The 19,889-nt window shown below is 42.6% G+C and overlaps 1 protein-coding gene and 1 pseudogene across 2 annotated transcripts in view; one reads left to right on the forward strand and one right to left on the reverse strand.

The window, feature by feature from the left end:
- ASIP (agouti signaling protein) overlaps positions 1-19,889 on the forward strand; it is an 81,640-nt gene that overhangs the window by 27,237 nt on the left and 34,514 nt on the right. The gene's annotated exons all lie outside the window — the stretch shown is intronic.
- LOC110740412 lies at positions 719-9,511 on the reverse strand (annotated as a pseudogene).

The following is a 19,889-nucleotide window of genomic DNA, read 5'->3' on the forward strand; positions in this document are numbered from 1 at the left end:
CCTGGGGACTGTTCGCAGGAAAGCAAAGTAACTCCTCCGCAACATCTGCTTCTCTAAAGCAGCAGACTGGTCATTTTCTTCCGCTGGCCGGAGCAACACTTCAAAAAGTGCATGAAGCAGGGGCATGAACATCTGTCGTAAAAACGGGGATACCTGTATCTTGAATTTGTCCGTAATCTGGTTGATAAGAGGAATGAACTCCTGGAGGTCTTCTGCTTCACAATCTTTGAGCATATGTTCTGAAGCAGATGGGATGAAAGGAAGAACTTCTTCCTCCGGGCAAATAATCATTCGATGAAGGAAAGTACGTACTCCACTTCTGAGAATACCCTTGTGTAAGGGACAACTGAGGGCCTGCAAGAATGTCTGTAAACAGTTCAGATAAACTTCGGAATGGCCACATTGTTTCACAGTCTGCTTGTTGCTGAAAGCTTTACTGGTTCGACTTGCAAATCCAACAGCATGGTTGAGACAGTCTGCTAGAGAGGCTTGCCTTTCTTCATCTTGTGCCAGTATCAACTTTTCTAACAGAATTTTAAACTTTTCCATTAGTGGAGTCAACAGATTACTCATTAAGGCTTGTCTCCATTCTGCTGGGTATCACTATTAACACTCAGCATTCTTGGCCGGGCGCTCAAGCCTGTAATCCCAGCACTTTGGGAGGCCGAGACAAGTGGATCACGAGGTCAGGAGATCGAGACCATCCTGGCTAACACGGTGAAACCCCGTCTCTACTAAAAAATACAAAAAACTAGCTGGGCGAGGTGGCGGGCGCCTGTAGTCCCAGCTACTCGGGAGGCTGAGGCAGGAGTCGCTGGGCGAGGTGGAGTCGCTGGGCGAGTCGCTGGGCGAGGTGGCGGGCACCTGTAGTCCCAGCTACTCGGGAGGCTGAGGCAGGAGTCGCCCACTCCAGCCTGGGCGACAGAGCGAGACTCCGTCTCAAAAAAAAAAAAAATTCAGCATTTCAGCTGTCTCATAAATAAAAACTTGATCATCACTGCTCAGTAAGGACTGGTGGCCATTCTCAGGCGGAGAAAGCTCTAATAAATCTTGTATTCTATTCAAAATATCCTCAATGAAAGGATTCATTTGCTTATTGAGAGATCTGACAAATCTAGAAAACAGGTAAGCCGTCCTGCTCCAAACTTTTGCACTGGAATGCCACAGACCTCTGTGATCTAAGAAAGCCATTAGTACACATGGAATGTGCTGAGGTTCAACTGTGAAAAACTTTCATATCTAACAACAGTTTCGAAGAACTCCAAAGTCACAGATGTATGCTAATAGGAACTGACTCCTGATGTTACCAGAGTTCACATCGTATCCTGCAAACCACTAGCTTTTGAAACATCACCTGAGAAGTGAGCACCATGAGATACTGGAAGAGCTTCTGCCAACATATACAGCAATCTTATTGCTACTTCAACTTCCATAAACCGTGTAGTCTGCCAATTCTGCAGTGTAGAACTAAAAACTCTGTGAACAGAGGCCAGCAGTAACTGGTGAAACTTGAGCAAGCCTGTCCAACAGTAACTTCAGTTGTTTTCTATATTCTACAAACATGGCTTCATCTTCACCCTCATTTTCAAAGTTATATTCTTCACCGTAAGTCAACTTTTTTCATAACGGCCAACATGATTGCCTCTACATTAGCTTTTTGCTGATCTGAGAGCACTGTAAGCTGTTTCAAAATATGAAGATAATCATAAGATCCAATAATATTACAAGAAATATCATCATCTTCATGAATTAGTAGCTGCAACATCAGTGCCACTTTTGTTTCAATAGCTTGTAGTGCCTCTTGAGCATTCTTAATATCCCCATTCTTAACTAATTTACTCCAACTAACTATCAATGACTGTCCCATTCCACTTACCAGCTTAGAAAATCTGGCCAGGAAGTCAACATCTTCCTGGTCAATGCTGAAAAACCCAGCAGACTGTAATACTTGATACAAAGATTCTACTAGTTTCATTTTATCAGTGGGGTCCATTCCTTTATTTACAACTTCAAATAAACAGTCACATGCTTCTTCCCATAGAACTTCTATTGACATCTGACCTAGCCGCATATTTATAAACCTATCATTGGCTATAAGGGATGAGTCTATCCAAGAGACATAAGCCCCCACTACTTCAAGGCACTGATAGGTCACTTCAGAATTAGTACACTGATAATTTTGTAATATTTGGTACCATGATTCCACCAGATTTGGAATGCACTGTTCCCTCATGGTATCTTTTATGAGAGTATTCGTACGAGCCTCCTCTGATGTATGCATGCACCACATCACGATCCAACAACTCTGAATCAATAGCCATGAGGATTCACAGGTACAGATCTACTCCCCTTGGATTTAGATCCACTACTGAGAGAATGTAAAAAAAAAAAAACAAAAAAAAAAACTTGGGCCACTTAGTGAGATATTCTGTTAACAAAAAGCAAGGCGAAGACTTGGGCAGCTTTATTTCGTATGAAGGTCTTCTCTGGTTGGGGATTCAGCTTCTGAGCTTGCAGCCGTGATAGGAGCGTCTCCCTAATTAGTTGTTGTTGAACAGTGGTTAGTTCTGAATATTTCTATTTAACTTGAAGTTCCAGTACTTGAAAGCAGAAAAACTTTACATGATAATCACTATACGTCCTCTGGGCTAGAGCTTCAGCACACACCTGCCAGGCATCTGGGGAAATCTTTAACTTCTCAAAATAGGCCAGGGCCCTTTATCTAAAGTCTGAATCAGCATTTGGATTTAGCCCTAATAGAGCCTGTTCATCCGTCCTTGCTGCTATACTTGGAGTCTTCTGGTTATAACAGGCGTGCCCTCTGATCCCACCGGGGAATTCGTAAACATCTTCCTTATCACTCCATCTGGCCTCCCAGCCTGCACTCCAGATGGTCAGCCAGCGGAGCGGCACGCAGAGAGCAGGGACAGCGGCCCTCGTCCTTGTCACCGCAGTCCTCGCCACGGCCGCAGCGCCAACGCCAGAGACGGAGCTGGCCGAGACTGCGCGCCCCTCGTCGCTCCGCGTCCCCTGGCACCTTCTCTTGCGTGACGCCGGGCAGGCAGGCTGGCAAGCAAGCAAGCGGGCAGGGTGGGCGCCCCAGGAAAGGAAAGAGCGCAAGAGCGGCTAACACCGCCGCGGGTCGCCGCTGAGTCAGCGGGAAGCGAGCTCCCCAGGCCGGTGCAGCGCTGGCAGGCGCTGGCGCCAGCAGTCTCATGGAGAGTGCCCGCGTTAGCCCGCGGGCTGGGGCCGTCTCCTGTCTATTTCTTACTTATTCCTTTCAAAATGGTGTCTTATGATAAGCAAAAAAAATTAATTTTCTTGAAGTCCAAAATTTTATTTTTACTTTTATGGCTAGTACATTTTATATTCTACCTATGAAAGTTCCATCTACTCCATAGTCACAAAGATATCCTTCTAGAAGTTTTATGGTTCTAGTTTTTAATGTAGGTTTACGGTCCATCTTGAATTAATTTTTTGTATGGAATGCCATAGGAGTCAGAGTTGTCTTTCCATAGAGATACCTAGTTTTTTCACACATCTGTTAAATAGGCATTCCTTTGCCTCATTGAATGGATTTGATGCCTTGGTTGATAATCAGTTGACTATATATGTGTAGATCTATTTTTGGACTTGATCCTGTTCCATTAATCTGTATGTGTCTACTCTAGCTTTATGGCAAATCTTGAACTTGTGAGTATAAATATTCTAAATTTGTTCTTTTTTCAATATTGTTTTGATTATTCTAGGTCCTTTGCATTTCCATCTAAATTTTAGAACCATGTTGTCAATTTCTTCAAAAAAGCCTGTTGAGCTCTATATGAGATGAGTTGAGGTTCTATATGATGTTACCTCTCTCTAGAAGGGTTTCCTTTTGTTTCTGTCAAGCGAACAGGCTAGAGGCTGAAACTTTCATCTAATAAGTGTCTGAGGAAGTCAAAGCTGGGCTTTTTGAGAGCTGGTCTATTCCCAGTTTGCCCTTATCCCTAGAGTGGAGGCTTCATGGTCCCAGCTGAAAGCCTGGAGAGGCTGGGCGCGGTGGCTCACGCCAGTAATCCAAACACTTTGAGAGGCCGAGGCAGGTGGATCATTTGAACCCAGGAGTTCAAGACCAGCCTGGGCAATATGACGAAACCCCATCTCTACAAAAAAAATACAAAAATTAGCTGGGCGTGGTGGTGGGTGCCTGTAGTCCCAGATACTCAGGAGGCTGAGGCAGGAGAATCGCTTGAACCTGGGAGGCGCAGGTTGCAGTGAGCCGAGATCTCGCCGCTGCACTCCAGCCTGGGGGACAGAGTGAGACTCCATCTCAAAAAAAGAAAAAGAAATCCTGGGGATATTTACCAGGACCTTTCCTCCTTTTCAGGTACTTTACTACAATTTTTGTCTCATCAATCCTGGCTGGGAACCTGCCGAAAGCTCTTTTCAGCCTCTCAGCGCTACTTTTGCTTTTGGAATCAGCAATTATCTTCAGGGTAAAGTGTCCCCAAATACCAGTCTCACCTTTCTTGACCTCTCTTTTTCTCCAGATCTTGAACTAGCAAATTCTCACTGCTTTGATTGTTCTTCTATACCTCCAAATTGGTGTTTTTAAAAAGTGCTAATTTGTTCAGCATTTGTAATCGTTATCAGCAAGATGTCTGAAAAAGACCAACTAGGCACCCTTTGCCAAAAATGGAATTCTTTGACACACATTTTTAGAAATATTAAGTTCATTAAAATTAACTTTGTTTTGGAAAATATGTTCAGACTTTATTGATGATTTTGGAGACAATTGGGAAAATGCGAGCATGGAGGTTTGGCTTCAGCATTATGAGGATGAAAAACTCCCACAAACCCTCAGATTTGGATGAGAGAGGCCACAGACAGGATATGATATTTGGAGCTGTTCACTAAGGCTATCTGGGGTGCCTTGTACATCTACCATTTCTTCACCACTCTCTTCTAAAAAGGAGAGATTGGGAAAAATACAGCGTTGTTCATTACTTTTATCCAGTCCCACTGAGGCAAAGTGGCATCACCCATTTATCATTTTTTATTACTGAGCAATAGCAGCATGCAGGTCTTATAGCTGGATACTTCTGGGGAGCACTCCTCCTATTTGCTTTTAGATACTGACAGTGGAATCTGTTCACCCTAGCTTAATCCCAGGAATTTTTCACAGTGCTGTCATTTAACAGGGGGAATCAGGCTGGTGGAGATGGCAGTAGCAAGGGGAAAGGAGCATGTGTGTTCTTTTCGGCAATTTTTTTTTTTTTTTTTTGAGACGGAGTCTCGCTGTGTCACCCAGGCTGGAGTGCAGTGGCGTGATATCCGCTCACTGCAAGCTCCACCCCCCCGGGTTCATGCCATTCTCCTGCCTAAGCCTCCGGAGTAGATGGGACTACAGGCGCCCGCCACCACTCCTGGCTAATTTTTTTGTATTTTTGGTAGAGACAGGGTTTCACCGTGTTCGCCAGGATGGTCTCAATCTCCTGACCTCATGATCCGCCCGCTCCGGCCTCCCACAGTGCTGGGATTACAGCCGTGAGCCACCACACCTGGCCGCTTTTCAGCAATTTTAACGTAACCCTCTGAAGTTTCTCAAACTAAATGTGAGAATAGCTGGAAACCTATGGCTCTTGTATACAGGTGAACACTATGGGCAGTTGTATAGACTTCCAAACATGTACACATTACATGTTCAAATGTATATAAATATAGACTCAAAGCTCCTGGGAAACAGGTAGTATAAGAAAAGGAAGCCTAACCTTAGGCTAAACTAGACAATGTCATGTAATACACGAGATACTGTGTGGAAAGAGGTGATCCAAGTGATCCTCTTGAGGAAGGAGAGAATCAAGGAGTAAAAACTAACTTTTGTGGATGCTTGTTATGTGCCAAGTGTGGTGCTTAAACACCTTTTCTCTCTTTACACATTCAATCATCATAATGATCCTACAGAACAGGTATTGTTATCCCCATCTTTAATTTCATATCCCAAAAGGCCATACCCAAGGCCAGGAGCTAGTGTATTTGCAAAGCCAAGATTCATATCTAATTCTGCCTGGCTCCAAAACTTATTCTCTGAAAGTAGGAAAGAGAGGCAGAAGTTCTTATTTAAACACACTCTTTTATAGAGTTTCCAAGCAAAACATAATTAATAAATTTGCTTACTGTTTCTCTCTCACAGTGGTCAACAGCATTAATCTCAGTGAATAACACCGTATAAGCACTTACTAGAATAAAAGTGCTCAGTTACTAGGTTTTGATGGGCAAGTGCAAGGTTGCTTGTGAGTGGTGAAAGGAACAGAGCACAGAAATGTTAACATTCACAAACTTTCTGAACACCTGAGCACTGAGCTGGGAACCCAGAATATAAAGATAAAAAACACAAAACATGAGCAGGGAGTGGTGGCTCACACCTGCAATCCCAGCACTTTGGGAGGCCAAGACAGGCGGATCACGAGGTCAGCAGATTGAGACCATCCTGGCTAACATGGTGAAACCCCGTCTCTACTAAAAATACAAAAAAATTAGCTGGTTGTGGTGGCGGGCACCTGTAGTCTCAGCTACTTGGGAGGCTGAGGCAGGAGAATGGGGTGAACCTGGGAGGTGGAGCTTGCAGTGAGCCGAGATCATGGTACTGCACTCCAGCCTGGGTGACAGAGTGAGACTCTGTCTCAAAAAATATATATATATATATTACAAAACATGATCATTATCTTCCAAAGTTTACAGTCTAGTTACTTCAGAGATGGTTTATGTGCCATCTACACGTATAGAATTGATACACCTGTAAAAGGAACAGATTTAAAAAAAAAACTAGTAAGCCTGGACCTTCTCTCGTGAAACTCAGAGTCTAAGGGGGAATCAGACTAATAAATGGGCATTTTTAATACAAGAGATTAAGTTAATAGTAAGCACAGGGGCCGGGTGCAGTGGCACACGCCTATAATCCCAACACTTTGGGAGGCCGAGGCAGGCAGATCACTTGAACCCAGGAGTTCAAGACCAGCCTGGGCAACATGATGAAACCCTGTCTCTACAAAAAATACAAAAATTAGCCAGGTATGGTGGCATGCCCCTTTAGTCCCAGCTACTCGGGAGGCTGAGGCGGGAGGATCGCTTGAACCCAGGAGGCAGAGGTTGCAGTGTGCCAAGATCATGCCACTGCACTCCAGCCTGGATGACAGGGCGAGATCCTCTCTCAAAAAACAAAAAAAAGTAAGAACAAGGTGTCATGAGACCATGGAAAGTGAGCATTTAACTCAACACGAGGAATCAGGGAAGCAGGAAGCAATTACTTCTGAACTGACATAGGGAGGCAGAATGAATTCATTTCACATGCTTAGCACGGAACACTGACAGTATATGTGTTCTAAACAGAATAATACAGATTATAAGGTACCATAGAAAGTTAGTGACTCATGATTGACGTATTTCCTGAATAACTAAAGAGTGTTTGCTATCAGACTATTAATCTTCCTTTCTCTTCCCTATGCTTTTGTCGCTCCAAAAGCCCATTGTGGGAATTTTTTTCTTCCTTTCTTTCTTCTTTCCTTCCTTTATTTTTAATTTTTTTTTCTTCAGTGAAGGAGGAGGTCATAAGAGCTGGAGAAACTGAGGAGGTCTTCAAGCAGAATGTGGGACTTGAAGAATATGTGGAATATAAAAAGAGGATGTTGAAAGGGAAATAAATGGCAGGGCCCGGCGCGATGGCTCACGCCTGTAATCCCAGCTCTTTGGGAGGCTGAGGCAGGTGGATCAATGAGGTCAGGAGATCGAGACCATCCTGGCTAACACGGTGAAACCCCGTCTCTACTAAAAATACAAAAAAATTGGCCGAGTGTGGTGACGGGCACCTGTAGTCCCAGCTACTTGGGAGGCTGAGGCAGGAGAATGGCATGAACCCGGGAGGCGGAGCTTGCAGTAAGCCAAGATGGCGCCACCGCACTCCAGCCTGGGCAACAGAGCAAGACTCTGTCTCAAAAAAAAAAAAGAAAAGAAAAGAAAAGAAAGGGAAACAAATGGCAAATGTTGACTCAGTCAGCTTGCATTTATTGGGCCCTACCCTGCCTCTTTTTATCATGTTCCGGGGACACTGAGATGAATCTGACCCATGGGTTGAAATCAGCAGGACACATATGTGGGCAATAAATGGAAAACATATGTAGAATAGTTAGAAGTAAAGTCTAATAAGCAAAATGGGATAGGTTATAAAGGGCCTGGAAAACAGACACATTTAGACTTGATATGGATGATACCAGGAGTCCTTTTAGGTTTTTGAGCAGAAAGTAGGTGGAAAAGATTTTAGAAAGAGAAAACTGGAACCATATAGACTAAGAAGGTGTGTGTGAGCCTAATTCTGGCAGTAAAGATCTCTAGGGCATGCCAGAAGGAATAGAAAGAAAAGAGCAAAGGATATTGTAATGAAAAGATTAGGCCAGGCACAGTGGCTCAAACCTGTAGTCCCAGCACTTTGGGAGGCCAAGGTGGATGGATTGCTTGAGCTCAGGAGTTCAAGACCAGTCTGGGCAACACGGCAAAACCTTGTCCCTAAAAAAAATACAAAAATTAGCCAGGCGTAGTGGCATGTGCCTGTAGTCCCAGCTACTTGGGAGGCTGAAGTGGGAGGATTGCTTGAGCCTGGGAGATAGAGGCTGCAGTGAGCCATAATTGTGCCACTGCATTCCAGCCTGGGCAACAAGTGAGACCCTATCTCAAAAATAAATAAATAAGTAAAAAGAAAAGATTGACCAGGCATGTGGATATAAAGAATCTTTAGCTCTAGGATACCAGTTTTTGCCATGGAAAATACACAGTTACAGCTCATAAAACCTAAAAGAATTTGAGTTGGCAATGGAAGGCTACAGGGAGGAAGGATAATTAAAAAAAAAAAAAAAAAAAAAAGGCTACTGATGGAGGAGGATTAGGCTGTAGCTGCTACGATCTACAGCTAATAAGTAGCCCAGGGCTTAGGTGTTTTCCATTGTGGTTTAGGGATCCGGAACTGTGGAGTGTCTTTTGAAAAACCAGTAAGGACCCTGGCCTCAGAATCATTGCTTAGAGGGCAGCATTGAGCAACTCTGAAACTAGATGTAGAACAGGTGTCATTTTAGAAGCCTAACATGCAGAGAAACTTGTAAAAAATATATATATATATATTTTTTCAGGCCCTAGATTCTGAGATCCTTTTTTGCAGATCTGAAGTGGGAGCCAGGACTATTTAACAAGCTCTAAGGTGATGGTAATGCAAAAGTTACTCAGGAGACCCATTGAGAAATACTTATGGAAAGATGAGCTGTCTCTTTGGGATGACTGAGCTGGTGTCTGTGCATATGCCTTCTCAGGATCCATGTGACTTTACCACACCAAGCCTTAAGACTGCCAGTCTGTTCTCTCCGATGAAAGCCATTCTGCACCACTGGCCATAAAGAGGGACTCTCATGTGCCAGGAGAGTGGCCCAAACAGGACTTCTGAGTGGCTCTGAGGCTTATAGACGTCAAAAGCATTGATAAGAATAGCCATTATAACATAGTAATGAATCAGAAACTTGCGTACATTTTCTTAAATGGCTCTGTGGGGACTGGAGCTAAAAAGGGAGGAGTACTCAGATTCAGGGGTCTAGCAGAATCCTTGCTTGAGAAAATCAAGTAAGACAGCCAAAGAGGGTTTCTGGGATTGTCTCACCAGGACTTCTGAGGCGACTCTAATGAAATGACTTAGAAGTGTGGTGGAGTGGCCTCTGTGGCTCCCACACTGGCCTAATCCTGGTTAAAACTGCACAACCAGGGTGCACGGGCAGTCTCTGGGACATAAAGCAGGTCTAATATTCAAAGCTTGGCAAACATAACTAAGACCTTTTCTCTTTTCTTTGAATTGTTTTAGTTGCCTAATTTTTTGTCCCATATGCCACTTAATTCTTTTTATTTTACATTAAAAGTTGTGCTCTTGTCTCAATCTTCTTTCTAGATTGGATCCTGCATGCTTTTCATCTTTATACTCCTGGCAGTCCTACCTCTAGGCTTCCTGAAATATAGCACCTTTGGTTTTTGGGGGTTTTGTTTGTTTGTTTGTTTTGAGACAGAGTCTTGCTCTGTCTCCCAGGCTGGAGTGCAATGTCATAATGTCAGCTCACTGCAACCTCTGCCTCCTGGGTTCAAGCGATTCTCCTGCCTCAGCTTCCTGAGTAGCTGGGATTACACGTGCATGCCACCACCGCCAGCTAATTTTTGTGTTTTTATTGAGACGGGGTTTCACCATGTTGGTCAGACTGGTCTCAAACTTCTGATCCCGTGATCTGCCTGCCTTGGCCTCTCAAAGTGCTGGGATTACAGGTGTGAGCCACCGCGCCCTGCCTGCACCTTTGTTATACAGAAAATTCTTATCAACATTATTGTCTACTTTTAGACTTTATTTTGTTCTATTGAACTATTCTGGTTCTAGTACCACACATTAAAATTATACGTTTATAATACTTTTTGACATCTGACAGGATGTGCTCCCCTTATCATCCTTCTTTTTCAAAATTTTGTCATTCTCAGTTTTTCTCAGCTCAACTTCAGATGTAATTTACAAAAAAAAAATTAAAATTACATTGGTATTTAGATGGAAATTATGTTAAATTTATGTGTTAATCTGGAGAAGTTTTGTTTTATAATAATAATTCTTACCATGAAGGAAAATAGCTTATCTCTCCACTGATTCACGTTTTTTCTCATGTCTCTTAGTAGACTTTATAGCTTTTTTCATGTAAGTTCTCATAATTGCTTGAATATATTCCTAATTATTTTATTTTTGTTGTTTCGGCTATGAATGAGATCTGTTTTTGTTCTTTTTTTTTTTTTTTTTTTTGAGACGGAGTCTCACTCTGTTGCCCAGGCTGGAGTACAGTAGCTGGATCTCAGCTCACTGCAAGCTCCGCCTCCCGGGTTTACGCCATTCTCCTGCCTCCCAAGTAGCTGGGACTACAGGCGCCCGCCACCGCGCCCGGCTAGTTTTTGTATTTTTTAAGTTGAGACGGGGTTTCCCCGTGTTAGCCAGGATGGTCTCCATCTCCTGACTTCGTGATCCGCCCATCTCGGCCTCCCAAAGTGCTGGGATTACAGGCTTGAGCCACCGCGCCCGGCCTGTTTTTGTTCATTTTTAATGGGTTCTTGGTGGCATATACAAAAACCACTGATTTAAAAATACTTATGTAATAAACTAGATGTGCGCCTACTTTTTTTTTTTTCTTTTTTTGAAACGGAGTCTCACTCTGTCGCCCAAGCTAGAGTGTAGTGGCGCAGTCTTGGCTCACTGCAACTTCCACCTCCCGGGTTCAAGCGATTCTCCTGCCTCAGCCTCCTGAGTAGCTGGGATTACAGCTATGTGCCACAACACCCAGCTAATTTTTGTATTTTTAGTAGAGACGGGGTTTCACCATGTTGGGCAGGCTGGTCTTGAACTCCTGACCTCAGGTAAGGAGGTCACCCACCTCGGCCTCCCAAAGTGCTGGAATGTTTTTTAAATGAACAAAAGATTTGAACAGATACTCTACCAAAAAATATACAAATTGAAATAAGCTCATACAGATGGAAATAAGCTTATTAGGGAAATACAAATTACACTGCAATGAGATACCACTATGTACCTATTAGAATTTCTCAAATTAAAAAGACTGACTATAACAAGTGTTGACAAGGACATTGAGTAAATGGAACTCTCATATATGTCAGGTGTAGGATTTGACTTTACCCTACTTTTAAGCTAGTAAATTAGCTTGTTGTTGTTTCATGAATTCTAACAGAAGACATGAGACTTAGGTCAGAGACAATGAACTTTATTATTCACCACACAGCAAGCAGCATGAGCATTAACTTTTGCATCAGCTGTTGCTCCCTAAGTCCAACAGGGACAACACAAAGGCCCAGATGAAGGTCTACACATGTGGTAAATGTGTTATATGACAATAGCACTGAGTTTGGGGAACCCACTGTTTTATAGAAAGCAGTAAGCAAACTTGCTTTTTAACCCAGGGAGATATTACTTCACACCTCAAAGTTGCTTGCCGCAAAGATAATCCTGAGAAATGGCCTGGCTAAAGAGCAGTCAATACCTTACATTCTTGGTATACTCTATAAGATGAGGAGGAGCATAAGAGACTCATGGCAGAATGTCTCTCAACAGCATCCACCCTCAGTTCTACATCATCTTGGCTTCTTGGGAGATTTTCACTTGAGCATGCCGTTCTGCAGGCCATTTTGATTAATCTGATTAGTAGAGGTTGGAACCAAATCCATTCAATTTATCTCATACAGCATAGATCACTGTCAATAAATCCCCAAGCAGCAAGATGAGACAAACCTGCAGTATTGACCTCAGAGTCCCAGATTCAGCCATCTGTGAATAAGTCCCCGGTGGATCAGGGGACTCATTTTAGACATCCAGTATACAGTTTAAGGCCAGTCTCAATCAGCATACATAGCATAACCAAGGCCACTCAGGCATCAGGAGAGGCATATGATTTTGTATCAGTCAGATTAAAATATAGTTGTGCCAGTCTGTGTTTGTCCACCTTTGACAGCACCAGGCATAGAAGGCATAGTGTCAGGCATGTCCACATGAATTTCTCTGTTTTAATAGCACATGGACTGGTTTGACAAATCCAGCAGCAGATGAGATTGACTGCCTGACGACAGTGTGCCTCAAACAAACCATGTAACTGTTTGCCAGGTTGCAGTGCTGGATCTAAGGGACAAAGAGAACATTAGCTGTTCCCTACCTCTCCATACTTCCTGAGGTGTAACGTGTTCTCCATCCAGATACTGGGATCGTTGTTCTCCTTCCACAGTTACAAAATCAGTGTATTCCAACCCAGTAGCTATAACTTCACCTTTTCTCCAATTCTTCCCCATTCACACCAACACTTTTCATCTGAAAGAGTCAATTGTGAGTGGGACAAGAGATTTTTTTTTTTTTTTTTTTTTTTTTTGGAGACAGAGACAGAGTCTCGCTCTGTCGCGCAGGCTGGAGTGGAGTGCAGTGGTGTGATCTCGGCTCACTGCAAGCTCCACCTCCCGGGTTCACACCATTCTCCTGCCTCAGCCTCCTGAGTAGCTGGGACTACAGGCACCTGCCACCAGGCCCAGCTAATTTTTTTATATATTTTTTTATTAGAGATGGGGTTTCACCCTGTTAGCCAGGATGCTCTTGATCTCCTGACCTCATGATCTGCCTGCCTTGGCCTCCCAAAGTGCTGGGATTACAAGCGTGAGCCACTGCACCTGGCCAACAAGAGCATTTTTTAAAAAAAAATCAGAGACCTGTTATATCTCGAATCTTACCCAGCTTGGGAAACTATTTGAAGACTTAGTGAGAAGTGTACTCAACCGAATGGTCATTGTCCTCATGACATAGGACCTTGTCAGTCTAACAAAGAATTCACGTGACTGTACTGGAATTAAGTTTGAATCCTCCAGATCAATTTTTTCCTGGGCTGTCCTTCAGAAGTTTTAAAACTCAGGCTGGAATGGAGTTGCTGTTAGGGAAAAGAAAGGTACATTATGCCCAGGAATGGTCAGGCAGAACCCTGAATTTTCCAAAGAGGTCTATAAAACTATCCATCCTATTCATTCTAATCATTAACCAGTAAAGCTAAGAGGAGACGATTTAGCCGTGACAAGGAATGAAGTACTGATATGTGCTACCACATGGATAAACTTTGAAAACATTTTGCTAAGTGAGAGAAGCCAGCCACAAAGACTGCATACTGTAGGATGGTTGCACAACTCTGTGAATATACTAAAAACCTTCAAAAGGGTGAATTTTATGATGTGTTAATTACATCTCAATAAAGCTGTTTTTTAAATTAAAAGTTTATTCCATCTCTCAATGATACCACCAGTCTGAAGATAATAAGGGGAATGAATTGGCTACCAAATACTTTGACTATAAACCCACTGTTGATGAGTTTTTGCACTAAAAAATGCAGTATTATCACCATCCGGAAAGCCAAAATCATGACACAGATTAGTTTCAAGGCCACAATGATGTAGCCAGAGTTGGCTGATCAGACTAGAACAGCAAAACCATTACCTGAGTAAAAGTCAACAGCAATAAGATACAAGTGGAATAGCTTGGACGAGGTCAAAGGTCTGATGTCACCAATTTACCAGGAGCCAGTCAACACTCTGCAGCCAGTCAATACTCAGTGCAATATGGCCTCTTTCACCATGAGATAAATAGGCTAACTTTTGGCAGAGGTCACAAGTCTGGCATGTAGTGGCAGCTTCTGCATCAGAAACACAGAATCCCTTACTTTGTGCCTAGTTGATGATGATGTTGCCATCTCCAGTGTGATGATGGATCTAGGTGGCAACTGTGGCCATCTGATTGACACAAGCTTGATCAAAAGCTTGATTCTAGTTGGTCTCATCAGAGAATGAGCCCTTACCATGTACACCACAAGAGTGATCCAGACTGTTTAGTGGCTGCCATTTGTTTCCAGGGCTCATGACCCAAAGAGAGGTGCCTTTAATCTGCCAGTCTGTAATCTTCTAAGTATCAGACAAGGCCACTAGTGCCTAAGAATCAGTAAAAATATAGCATAACTAGTCAGTCCTAAGGGAAAGGTGATAGCTTTTGTTTTAGACCATTGTGCTAATTGGCCCTTAATGCAATAGGTCTTCCAGAGTTGTGGTTGGGGCCAGGCATCCAGTGGCACTATCAGCCTTCTTTCTTTTTTCTTTTCTCTTTTCTTTTCTTTTCTTCTTTTCTTTCTTTCCTTTTTGTTTCCTTCCTTCCTTCCTTCCTTCCTTCCTTCCTTCCTTCCTTCCTTCCTTCCTTCCTTCCTTCCTTCCTTCCTTCCCTCCCTTTCTTTCTTTGCTTTCTTTCTTCCTCACTCTGTTGCCCAAGTGTATATGACGGACTGCATATATGACAGTGGTCCTATAAACCAGCCTGACCAACATGGTGAAACCCCATCTCTACTAAAAATACAAAAATTCGCCAGGGGTGGTGGCAGGCGCCTGTAATCCCAGCTACTCGGGCGGCCGAGGCTGAGGCTGAGCCAGGAGAATCAGTTGAACCCAGGAGGCAGACGTTGCAGTGAGCCGAGATCGCGCCACTGCACTCAGCCTGCATGACAGAGCGAAACTCAGAAAACAAACAGTTTACTGTAAAACAGTATGTCATGTTATACCCACAGTATCCTCATATATTTCATGCTTACTGCATCTCTTGTTTGCACACTATTTTCTCTTGCATTTGATTCAGTCTCATGTTGTTGTTTTCATCATGGCTCCTAAAGCACACAAAATCCATGGCTAGTGTTGCCAGTAAGAGGCCACATCAAGTGATTGACCTAGAAATGAAATTTAAAGTAATTAAGAGCTACAAAGGTAAAAAGTCAGTGATGATTATTGCTCACTAGTCAGGCATGTCCCATTCCACCATAGCTACCATCTTGAAGAACAAGAGCAAAGTGACCAAAGCTGTTAAAGAATCTGCTTCAGCTGGGTGCAGTGGCTCATGCCTGTAATCCCAGCACTTTGGGAGGCCAAGGTGGGCAGATCATGAGGTCAGGAGTTCGAGACCAGCCTGACCAACATGGTGAAACCCCTGTCTCTACTAAAAACACAAAAATTAGCTGAGTGTGATGGCAGGCACTTGTAATCCCAGCTACTTGGGAGGCTGAGGCAGGACAATTGCTTGAACCGGGGAGGCCGAGGTTGCAGTGAGCTGAGATCATGCCATTGCACTCCAGCCTGGGTGACACAGTGAGACTCCATCTCAAAAACAAAGAAAAAAAAGAATCTGCTTCACTGAAGGCAATGAGACTAACAAAAGTTCACGAAGGGTCTATATGGGATATGGAGAAACTTCTAATGACCTAGATTGAAGACCAGGCAACAGAAGCGTATCTCTCTTAGCATGATAACAATCATGGCCAAAACAAAGTTTGTTTGTGATGTTGAGAGAAAAGTCTGGCTGGGCATGGTAGTGCATGGCTGTGGCCCCTACTACTCAGGAGGCAGAGATGGGAGGATTGCTAGAGCCCAGAAGTCAAAGCTGAAGTGGGCTCATGATCATGCCACTGCACTCCAGCCTGTGTGACAGAGTGAGACTCTGTGAAAGAAAGAAGAAAAGAAAGAAAGAAAGAGAGAGAGAGAGAGAGAGAAAGAAAGAAAGAAAGAAAGAAAGAAAGAAAGAAAGAAAGAAAGAGAAAGGAAGGAAGGAAGGAAGGAGGGAGGGAGGGAGGGAAGAAGGAAGGAGGGCAGGGAGGGAGAGAGGGAAGGAGAAAGAAAGAAAGAGAGAGAGAGAAAGAAAGACGGAGAAAGAGAGAAAGAGAGAAGGAAGGAAGGAGGGAGAAAGAGAAAGAGAGAACAGAAAGAGAGAGAGAAAGAGAGAAGGAAGGGAGGGACGGAGGAAGGAGAAAGAGAGAAAGGAAAGGAGAAAGGAGGGAGGGAGCGAAAGAAAAGAAAGAAAGACAGAAAAGGCTAAACCTGACTAGGATGTTGAATTTACTGCTAGCTCTAGGTGGTTTAAATGATTCAAGAATCATGGCCATGGCCCGGCGCAAAGGCTAGCGCCTATGATCCCAGCACGGAGGCTGAAGCGGGCAGATCACCTGAGGTCAGGAGTCTGAGACCAGCCTGGCCAACATGGTGAAACCCTGTCTCTACTAAAAATACACACAAAAAAATTAGCCAGGCATGGTGGTGCGTGCCTGTAATCCCAGCTACTTGGGAAGTTGAGGCAGAAGAATAGCTTGAACCCAGGAGGCGGAGGTTGCAGTGAGCCGAGATCGCACCACTGCACTCCAGTCTGGGCAACAAGAGTGAAATCTCTGTCTCAAAAAAATAAAAAACAATTGTTATTCAGCCTGTCACGGTGGCTCGCACCTGTAATCCTAACACTTTGGGAGTCTGGGGTGGGAGAATTGCCTGAGCCCAGGAGTTTGAAACCAGTCTGAGAAAGATGGCAAGACCCCCATCTTAAAAATAAATCATTATGCATTATATAATGTGAATGTGAGAGGGGAGTATGCAAGTGCTGATACGAAGGCAGCTGAAGAATTTTGGGAAACTCTAGATAAGGTGAGTGTGGAGGAAAATTATTTGCCTGGAAAAATCTTCTTGAGTTTTATAGTTTCAGGTCTTATTAATACATTTAGGTCTATGATTCATTTTGGGTAAGTTTTTGTATGTGGTGTTAGGTAAGAGTCTAACTTCATTGTTTTGCATGTAGATATCCAGTTTTCCTAGTACCATTTGTTGAAAAAACCTCTTCTTTCTCCCATTAAATGGCCTTGGCACCTTTGTCAAAAATCATTTGACCATATATATAAAGGTTTATTTCTGGGCTCTCTATTCTATTTCATTTTTCTACATGTTTGTCTTTATGCAAGTACCACACTGTTTTGATTACTGTGGCTTTGTAGTAAGTTTTGAAATCAAGAAGTGTGAGTCCTCCAGCTTTATTCTTGTTTTTGAAGATTGTTTTGGCTATTTGGGGTCCTTTGAGATTCCATACAAATTTTAGAATGGATTTTTTTTTCTATTTCTGCAAAAAAACCTCCTGGAGATTTTGATAGGAATTGTATTGAATCTGTAGATTGCTTATATTTATGTCTTATTTAATTTATTTCAGCAATGTTCTATAGTTGTCATTGTACACATCTTTCACCCCCTTGGCTATGTTAATTCCTAATTCTTTTGATGCTTTTGTAAATTGAATCATTTTCTTAATTTCCTTTTCAGATTGTTCATTGTTAATATATAGAAATGTAACTGATGTAATTGATATAACTTTGTATCCTGCTACTTTGCTAAACTCATGTATTAGTTCTAACAGTGTTTTGCGGAATCTTTAGGCTTTTCTACATTTAAGATCATATCATCTGTGAACAGAGATCATTTTACTCCTTCCTTTTTAATGTGGATGCCTTTGCTTTCTTTTTCTTGCCTAATTGTTCTAGGTAGAACTTCCAGTACTATTTTAAATAGACGTGGTGAAAGCAGGCATATTTGTCTTGTTCTTAATGTTGGAGTAAAATCTTTCATTATTTTATCATTGTGTATGATGTTGGCTGTGGGTATTTCATATGTGGCTTTTGGCTTTTATTATGTTGAAGCAGTCTTCTCCTATTCCTGGTTTGTTGAGTGTTTTTTATTATGAAACTGTGGTAGTTTGTCAAATGCTCTTCCTGAATCAATTGAGATGATCTGATATAGGAGTATTGGTTGACAGTTTTCTCTTTCAGAACTTTGAATTTATTGGCCCACAGCCTCTGGCCTCCAAAGTTTTTGTCTAATCCAATCTGCCTTTGAATCCCTCTGGTGCATTTTAAATTTTGGTTATTGTACTAATCAATACTATAAAAAGTTATTGTGCTTTCTGGTTTCTTTCTAGGTTTTCCATATCTCTATTTAGATATTCTCCTTTTACTTGTACTTTTTTTTTTTCACTCCCCACATCTTCCTTTAGTTCTCTGAGCATCTCTAAGATAATTGTTTTAATGTATTTGTCTAGTAGGTCTGCCATGAGGACTTTTAGAGTTTCTGTTGACTTTTTTCCTTTGAATGTGCCATATTTTTTCTTTTATTTGTATGCCTTGTGATTTTTTGGTTGAAAACTAGACATTTGAGTTTAACGATGTGATAACTCTAGAAACCAGGTTCTCCCCTTTCCTCAGGGTTTACTTTATTTTGTTACTGTTTTTTGTTATTGTTGTTGTTTGTTTTTTATTGTTATAGGCCATCTCTGTGCCAAGGACACTTTGCCATCCAAGCCTTCCCCTAGAAGTTGCAAGCCTTCAATAGACTCCATGGCTTTAAAATAGTTACAGATTCTGCCAGTACAAGTTTTGGTTAGGTAAGGAAACAGAATCCTAGAGCTTCCTACTCTGCCATCTTCCCAGAATACTTTCCTGGCTAATTATTTCTCAGGGAATAATGTAAGCCCCCAAAGACACCTGGGACAAGTCTTTCTCTAGAAACTTGATATATTTTCTGCTTTCTTTCCCTGCTTTTTCTTTTCTACTTAGTTCCACTCCCATCCCCCATCCCACCACCTAATATCCATCAGACTCCATATGTTCCTCTTCTCCTCCCAACCCCACGTTCAAATACTTTTTCTTTTTTTTTTCTTTTTTTTTTTTTTTTTTATGAGACAGAGTTTCGCTCTGTTGCCCAGGCTAGAGTGCAGTGGTGCAATCTCGGCTCACCGCAACCTCTGCCTTCCATGTTCAAGCGATTCTTCTGCTTCAGCCTCCCGAGTAGCTGGGACTACAGGCACCCGCCACCACACCTGGCTAATTTCTGTATTTTTAGTACAGACGGGATTTCACCATGTTGGCCAGGCTCTTCTCGAACTCCTGACCTCAGGTGATCGGCCTGCCTCGGCCTCCCAATCAAATTATTTATCCAAAGCCTTACTTGGTGGGTCATATAATGAACTAAAATTTGGAAAACATTCACATTTGTGGAATGCTTCACAGTTTTCAAGGTGTCTACATTATCTCATTGGATCCTCTTTTCAGCCCAGTGTGGTTGGTAGATGAGATAGCAGTGTTCAGTTTATGTGACTTGTCCAAGATCAGAGAGAAAGTAACAAAGCCTAAACTGGAATCCAGATCTCCTGACTCCCTATTCACTTATCTTTCCAGTTGCCCTTGTCTCTACAAATTACCAAAAAGAAATTGGTTCCTAGAAATAAGGATAAATCAATGTAGGGGTGTGCCATCTCCTATCCCACTCTTCTACACCCATCACATCAAAACCAAACAACGTTTATTGCAGGGCCCATAATAACCTACTTTCTTCTGCAGAGCCTCTAAGCTCCACATTATCCAGGAAGCAATAAATTGTGACTGTTGAAGTCAAAATAAAACAGTGATGAATCTCTAACTTTAAAGCATTCTATT

The sequence above is a fragment of the Papio anubis genome, chromosome 16, assembly GCF_008728515.1.
Source record: "Papio anubis isolate 15944 chromosome 16, Panubis1.0, whole genome shotgun sequence".
In the NCBI taxonomy this organism is placed as follows: Eukaryota; Metazoa; Chordata; class Mammalia; order Primates; family Cercopithecidae; genus Papio; species Papio anubis.